This window comes from Podarcis liolepis (assembly GCF_965112155.1).
Source record: "Podarcis liolepis genome assembly, chromosome: 13".
Classification (NCBI taxonomy): Eukaryota; Metazoa; Chordata; class Lepidosauria; order Squamata; family Lacertidae; genus Podarcis; species Podarcis liolepis.
In genome coordinates, this window is record NC_139573.1 from 24,956,455 (window position 1) to 24,964,582 (window position 8,128).

An 8,128-nucleotide genomic window follows, 5' to 3' on the forward strand; every position below is an offset into this window, starting at 1 on the left:
ATCGGTGCCAGACAGAGGCTTTTTAAAAACAAAACAAAAAAATCTAGAGGAGCAGGGCTACCTAGGAACTACGTTAGGGACCCCAGACTTAAAAGTACAAACCCAGATCCTCTGGAGGAAGAGGTTTTCAGGCCAGAAACAATTGTACACATGATTTCTAGTTTTGTGCTGCATGAGAAAGTGTCCTTTCTCCAGAAGTTATGAAAGCTGAGGCTTGCTCAATGTTTCAGAGAACCATCCATTCCGTTCGGGGAAAAACAATGCTGATAGTGCAAAGTAAATTGAGGACTTGTGAAAGATGGAACTTTCATTTATGAAAAGAGAAGGAAACGTGACATTCGTCATTGAATTTGCCTTTATTGAGATGTTACTGGGTTTCTTTGTCTTTCTTAAGAAACAGTCAAAGGAACACAAATGCAAGTAGGCAAGTAGGCAAGGATTCTTCCTGCTTTGAAATGGTATGGACCCCTTTAGGGCAGTAATAATAATAATTGTTGTTGTTTAATCGTTTGGTCGTGTTCAACCAACTCTTTGTGACCCCATGGACCAGAGCACGCCAGGCACTCCTGTCTTCTACTGCCTCTCGCAGTTTGGTCAAACTCATGCTGATAGCTTCAAAAACATTGTCCAACCATTTCATCCTCTGTCGTCCCCTTCTCCTTGTGCCCTCAATTTTTCCCAGCACCAGGGTCTTTTCCAGGGAGTCTTCTCTTCTCATGAGGTGGCCAAAGTATTGGAGCCTTAGCTTCACGATCTGTCCTTCCAGTGAGCACTCAGGGTTGATTTCCTTAAGAATGGATAAGTTTGATCTTCTTGCAGTCCATGGGACTCTCAAGAGTCTCCTCCAGCACCACAATTCAAAAGCAGCAATTCTTCGGTGATCAACCTTCTTCATGGTCCAACTCTCACTTCCATACATCACTGCTGGGAAAACCATAGCTTTAACTATACAGACCTTTGTTGGCAAGGTGATGTCTCTGCTTTTTAAGATGCTGTCTAGGTTTGTCATTGCTTTTCTCCCAAGAAGCAGGCGTCTTTTAATTTTGTGACTGCTGTCACCATCTGCAGTGATCATGGAACCCAAGAAAGTAAAATCTCTCACTGCCTCCATTTCTTCCCCTTCTATTTGCTAGGAGGTGATGGGACCAGTGGCCATGATCTTCATTTTTTTGATGTTGAGCTTCAGACCATATTTTGCGCTCTCTTTCACCCTCATTAAAAGGTTCTTTAATTCCTCCTCACTTTCTGCCATCAAGGTTGTGTCATCTGCATATCTGAGGTTGTTGATATTTCTTCCAGCAAGCTTAATTCCAGCTTGGTATTCATCCAGCCCAGCCTTTTGTATGATAAATTCTGCATATAAGTTAAATAAGCAAGGAGACAATATACAGCCTTGCCGTACTCCTTTCCCAATTTTGAACCAATCAGTTGTTCCATATCCAGTTCTAACTGTATAATAATAATAATAATAATTTATTTAAACCCCGCCCTCCCTGGCCAAGACCAGGCTCAGGGCAGCTAACACTGTATATAAATACAGTAAAAACAAAAATAAAGAAGTTGATTAAAATGTAAGTTAAAATACAGTTTAAAATGCAGCTTAAAATGCAGCTTAAGGCAGTAGATTTTTAAACCAGTTTTGCTTACCACAGAAGAGGTTAGGGAATTCAATATACAGAGAGATTCATAAGAAACTGAGTTTATTTTTAAACCCTTGGAGTAGTTAATTTGATTATTCATTACTCTAATTTGATGTCCATCCATATGTTGCTATCCCATTTACGGAGCTGTCCTATGTTCCCCTGGAGGATAGCTGAGGGGCCCTAGGACACTGTGGACTTGCTTTGCCATGGGTGGTCAGTGGGTGAAACTACTTGTTAATCACACAGGCATCTTCAAGGCCCTGGTGGTACTTTTCATGGTGTACATTCTAGTTGAGCTTCTAATATACATATAATTAAGAATTCTCAAGAATTTTCGAGAGACTTGGTTCTCTTGATTTGCTTTAATCCAATCACTTATTTGAGATGAATTTCCCTTTTCTGGAGTGAATTACCCATTTGCCTATATACTGAATTAGATAATACTTTTGCCTCCATTCCTAATTGCTTCAACAACACATCTTGCACCAGGTCCTGGGTATCACTTAAAACTAAGCCCAGTGTCACCACTGCTCAGTTTAACTGTTCTAGGGCATAGTTGTTTAGGGTATTTAGAAACTGTATGTCTTTGTTGTGACTGGAACAAATGGGTAGCCAGTTTATGTGAGAGTAATTGCAGTCATTCTGTGGAATGCCCTCCCATCAGATGTCAAAGAAATAAACAACTATTGCACTTTTAGAAGACATCTGAAGGCAGCCCTGTTTAGGGAAGTTTTTAATGTTTGGAGCTTTATTCTGTTTTTAGTGTTCTGTTGGAAGCCGCCTAGAGTGGCTGGGGAAACCCAGCCAGATGGCCAGGGTATAAATAAATTACTACTACTACTACTACTATTACTATTACTATTACTATTACTATTACTATTACTATTACTATAACATTTGCTTTCTTGGATGCCTCATTTATTTCCTTTGCCTTTTCCATTTCCATTTCAAACGGAGCATTTTGGTCATGGAGATGATAACACATATCCAGTACTAAATTACTCTTGGGGCCCAGTACCACTACCAACCACAACAATTCTGTGCAGGAATCTGCCCTTTCGGGATTTTTAGCTCGTTGGACTCTGTCCTCTGTGACATGCAGAACAACATTACCTGCAATAAACCGTTCCCTGCCCTCCCTGTAGAGCTTGTATCCAGAGATAAGCCTGTCCCAGTGGTTCTCTCCAGCTTTCCTTCAAACTTTTGTCAAAACTGCCTGAACGCTGTTGCCGTCAGAGCATGTTTGTGGTGATACAGAATCGGTATCAGCTATGTTGACTGCAACTCTTGATTTAGGGTTGCATGTTAAGATGTGGACAAATTTGGATTCAGCAGGCTGAAAAACATTTTAAAAAACACAAGCTAACAAATCCCACTCAGCCTCAAATCTTGGGAAATAATCTGTCTACATGTCTTTCTGCCAGGGTAAACAAAAAGCAATTATTTGTTCAGAATTAGGAAATTTCTTGCTTCCTGTCCCATCCCCATACAAATCTTTTATTTTCCAGTGAAAAAAAGATACTTGTCTACATTGCAGCATTCTCAGCTGAAATTTGCACAATGCTCTGTGAACAGCTCAGGATATGTCTGCTCCTAGCTGATTTCCTGTTTTGTATAGAACTACTAAATGCCATACAGATCTTAGGTTGACCCAAACTTAAGTCACGATGAGGAAGCACTGTATTCCATAATTGCAGATTCATCATAATCCACTCTGAAGGGAACAATAATTGCAAACTCAGGAACATCTAGTGCATTTAAAAAAATACATGCCACTGGTTAGGCACGTTTATCAAATATATATATCAGTGAAATATACGTCAGTCTCATCAATTAAAATTTAAGCAATTAAAACAATTTTGATTGCTTTTCATATTACATGGAGATGCGCTGACAGCCTCATCCAACATGTACTGCAGAACGTAATCTACTAGCAGGCATTATCTGAGGTTTCTGAGTTTTGGTGTTTGGTGCCTACTGATTTTACTTTATTCATTTTTTTTCCCTGGAGTTTTAGCATTTCAACAGTACAGGAATGAAGGGCTGCTTCCTGGTGCTGTTGGTGTGAATAGGAATGTGTTTCTCTCATTCTGTAAGAGATTGAACTGGATGTTTCCAAGTATACATCTTTGATAGAGTTGCAAGTTAGGTGGATAACTGAAATGCCATGGACAATAGTATACCGTAACTTCAGCAAAGCATTTGGCTATGTCTCCCATGAATCTTCTCCTTGAGCGTCATTGCCTGGCTGGAATGGGTCCTTGAATTCTGATAAATATGCTTACCTCCCTGGATGGAAGATAGAGGAGGGGGGTGCAGAAACAAACAGCCTATATAAAGGTGAATTTTACATTCAAAGGATAAATGGACATAAATCTGACACCAGGAATCACAAGACAGAGAAACCAGTAGGAGAACACTTCAATCTCCCAGGACATTCTATACAAGATCTCAAAGTAGCTGTCTTATTACAAAAGAATTTCAGAAATAGACTGGAAAGAGAAGTTGCTGAATTGCAACTTATTACCAAACTTAAAACCATGGAGAGACCTGGTCTGAATATAGACATTGGATTCTTATCTTATTATACATGATAAAGCTATTTTTAGCCATCTCACCCCTTGCTTTTTCCTGTAAGACCAATTGCAGTCGTTAACAGTCGTCAACAGGTTTACCACACCTATCAGCCAATCACCCATTCCCACCACCCTTCTGAGTAATACCCCTCCCCACTCTCTCACTATATATAAGGGTCTGGTGACTTCTGCTTCAGTGTAGAAGAAGTGTGCATGCACACGAAAGCTCATACCAATAACAAACTTAGTTGCTCTACTGGAATGAATTTTTTAATTTTGTTTTTACATTCATTGATCTGCTGGCTTTTGCCTCCAGCAACCAAAAGGTTGCTCAGAAGGAAATGTGTCTTAGGGCTCAAAAAGGGTTGCCAATCGTACAAAAAGTGGCACTGATTTCATCACACACCATATTGGCCTAAATATAAGTCACACGTTTTTCCCCAAATTCCGACCATGAAAAGCTTAAATTCGCGGCCTTACAAAAATGGGCTTTTACGATATCACTGCTAAAACAGACATACAGTAAAACGGAACCAAATGTTTTATTGCTGATTTGCGAGTCTGAGACTGTTGTGCAATTAATTCTTATGTCATTCATCGCTTTCACTTGTGGGTCCTCTCTAGTACCCATAGGATTTTCTTCTATATTTGCCATTTACGAGTGGGAATGCCTGCGGAATTTTAAGGGAGCGGCTTATATTCGGGTATTCTCCCCGCCCCCTTGAATTTTAAAGGTGCGGGTGCGCCATATATTTGGGCCAATGCATTATTTTCATTGCCAGATTTATTGTTTCTCCTGAAGCAGGGGGGGAAATGGAACCAGCAGCAAATAGGCCACTAATGAGCAGCTTTGTTAAGAACACTGGTAAGCAGCAACAGAGATCAATCCATTAAATGTCCTGCATATTTCCCTAGAAGCCCCAATCGAAATATGGTCACATTCACACAATACATTTAAAGCATTCTGGTTCGCCAGAAGTGGCTTAATCATGCTGGACACATGACCCAGAAACTGTATGCCAGCTCCCTCGGCCAATAAAGCGAGATGAGCGCCGCAACCCCAGAGTCGGTCACGACTGGACCTAATGGTCAGGGGTCCCTTTACCTTTTTTATACCACTTTAACAGTCATGGCTCCCCCCCCCCCCAAGAATCCTGGGAACTATAGTTGGTTGGGGTGCTGATCTCACTGACCTACAGTTACCAACACCCTTAGAATCATAGACTTGGAATAGACCACAAGGGCCATCGAGTCCAACCCCCTGCCAAGCAGGAAACACCATCAGAGCACTCCTGACATATGGTTGTCAAGCCTCTGCTTAAAGACCTCCAAAGTAGGAGACTCCTTGGCAGCAAATTCCACTGTCGAACAGCTCTTACTGTCAGGAAGTTCTTCCTAATGTTTAGGTGGAATCTTCTTTCTTGTAGTTTGGATCCATTGCTCCGTGTCCGCTTCTCTGGAGCAGCAGAAAACAACCTTTCTCCCTCCTCTATATGACATCCTTTTATATATTTGAACATGGCTATCATATCACCCCTTAACCTCCTCTTCTCCAGGCTAAACATGCCCAGCTCCCTTAGCCGTTCCTCATAAGGCATCGTTTCCAGGCCTTTGACCATTTTGGTTGCCCTCCTCTGGACACGTTCCAGTTTGTCAGTGTCCTTCTTGAACTGTGGTGCCCAGAACTGGACACAGTACTCCAGGTGAGGTCTGACCAGAGCAGAATACAGTGGCACTATTACTTCCCTTGATCTAGATGCTATACTCCTATTGATGCAGCCCAGAATTGCATTGGCTTTTTTTAGCTGCCGCGTCACACTGTTGGCTCATGTCAAGTTTGTGATCAACCAAGACTCCTAGATCCTTTTCACATGTACTGCTCTCAAGCCAGGTGTCACCCATCTTGTATTTGTGCCTCTCATTTTTTTTTTGCAAAACCAAACAAACTATACTTCCCAGGATTCTTCATGACTGCTAAAGTGGAATAAGGGTACTTTAAATCTGTGGATGTGAGCTTAATAGTAGCCCCAGAAATGCCCCAGGGTACTTGAGAAGCCCAGTGAATGTAATTAACCTAAGAAAAATGTAGAGGTTAAATCACCCAGAATTTTAGAAAGCCGCATAATGGTTCAGGGTCTCTGCAGTCCACTCAAAACCTTTTGGCAGGCCATATTTGGCCCGCTGGCAGTGGGTTACCTACCCCTGCTTTAAGTACCAAGAAGATGTGCCCTCTGTAATTTGAACCAATGACCAGTTTTGTTGCTGTGTCCTTAACCAAATGAAGTTTCTAGCCCTACATTGCAGTGGCATAGTTACCAGGGTTTATACAACTGTAGCTGCTTCACACATTTCAAGGATGGGCAGCAGCTTGCCTAACAGCCCAAGCTGGTAAAATGTGCTACAAAGCACAGAAAACACTTGAGCAATCAACTCAAGTGAGTCTAACAGCACACCCATACTGTGAGCCTCCTTCTTCAGTAGAAATGAGTTGCCGAGCTGCCTTTGGGCATTGCCTCCACAAGTACAAGCAGTAGATTTCTCTCTAAGACCATTTTAGTTGAAGAAAGTACCCCCAAGGATTTTAGCACTCTAGGGAGTTGCCTAGTCTGCCATTTTAAGTTAGGCTGATCCTACCAAGAGTTGAGTCCTTGTGCACAAGACAGGTTCTGGGCTCAAGTTCTGTTTCCATGAGCCCTTAGCACACCAGTTCATACTGTGAGAGAAGAAGGGGAAACTGTTGACTAGGATTGGTCTTTGCCAAAGCATTTGCACACGTCCCATTCATGTGATAGGTGAGAGAATCAGCTTCCTCCTGTTGGGCAATTCCCTCTGCCATGTTTGTGCATGGTTTGAAAGTTAGAGTTGTTGTTTTTTGACTTGCTTCTGCAAACAAATGCCTCGATCGCCAGGAGTTCCCTGTTTGATCACACCGCTTCAAAAAATGTCAACATGTTCGTGTTTAAGGCACTTTGGCTGACACAGTTCTCTCATCATCCTGTAAGCTACGGATACAAAGGAAGATCTCACTGGTCAATGAATGTGTGCATGAATAAGTAAGTGAATGAATTAACAGCTGCTTTTGCTTTGGTCCCCCTCAAGCAGATGAACTAATTTACCCCTTCATTCCTTATGCATCTACTTTTCTTTAATTTTATCTTTTTATTAAAATATCATGATGTGGATATATATCATCACACGTGCTGGTAGTGTTGATAAATGTATACTCTGCCTTTCTACAAGTACAGGAGGCAGCTTACACAAGATCAACACAGTACATGCAAAAATAAAAATATACCCTAAAAACAAAGTAAAACCATAAAGTGTTAAAAACAAGCAATGAAAAGCAAGTGTTTTAAAAGCAGATCACACAACTGAATATTAGAAATCATAGGACTGTACTGTCCTCCCCTCCTTTGGCTGACGTTTTCTCCTTCAAAATATGCGAGCAAATAGTTTGTTTCAATATCACAGCAATCTACCTTCATTTTTCATTGCACTACTTCCAATATTTAAAAAGTGGTGCTCACCCTCCAAAGAAGAAAAGGAAGATTACATCCTCTATCAACCTAATCTGTGTGGGAGAAGGAGTATGTTGTTCTTCAAGATACACACAAGTGTTTTACAACAGATACACAAATGAAATGTAATCAGCTGGTGAACCTGCAAGAAATGGTTCAGGTTGCACTTTTCTTTTCCTAGCTCCCCCAGAAGAAAGTAATAAGGGATGGGGAGAAATTGATTTCAATTTTCATTCAAAGCTGGATCTATCAAATTTGCCCTTTCTGAACAACATGAGAACCAAAAACTCAAACATCCTTCAAAATTCACCTGTATCTGAATTTTGTGGTGCAGTTCTCCCATCAGTTTTTACAAAAATGCAACTCTTAGGAGAAAGTGTGCATACAAAGT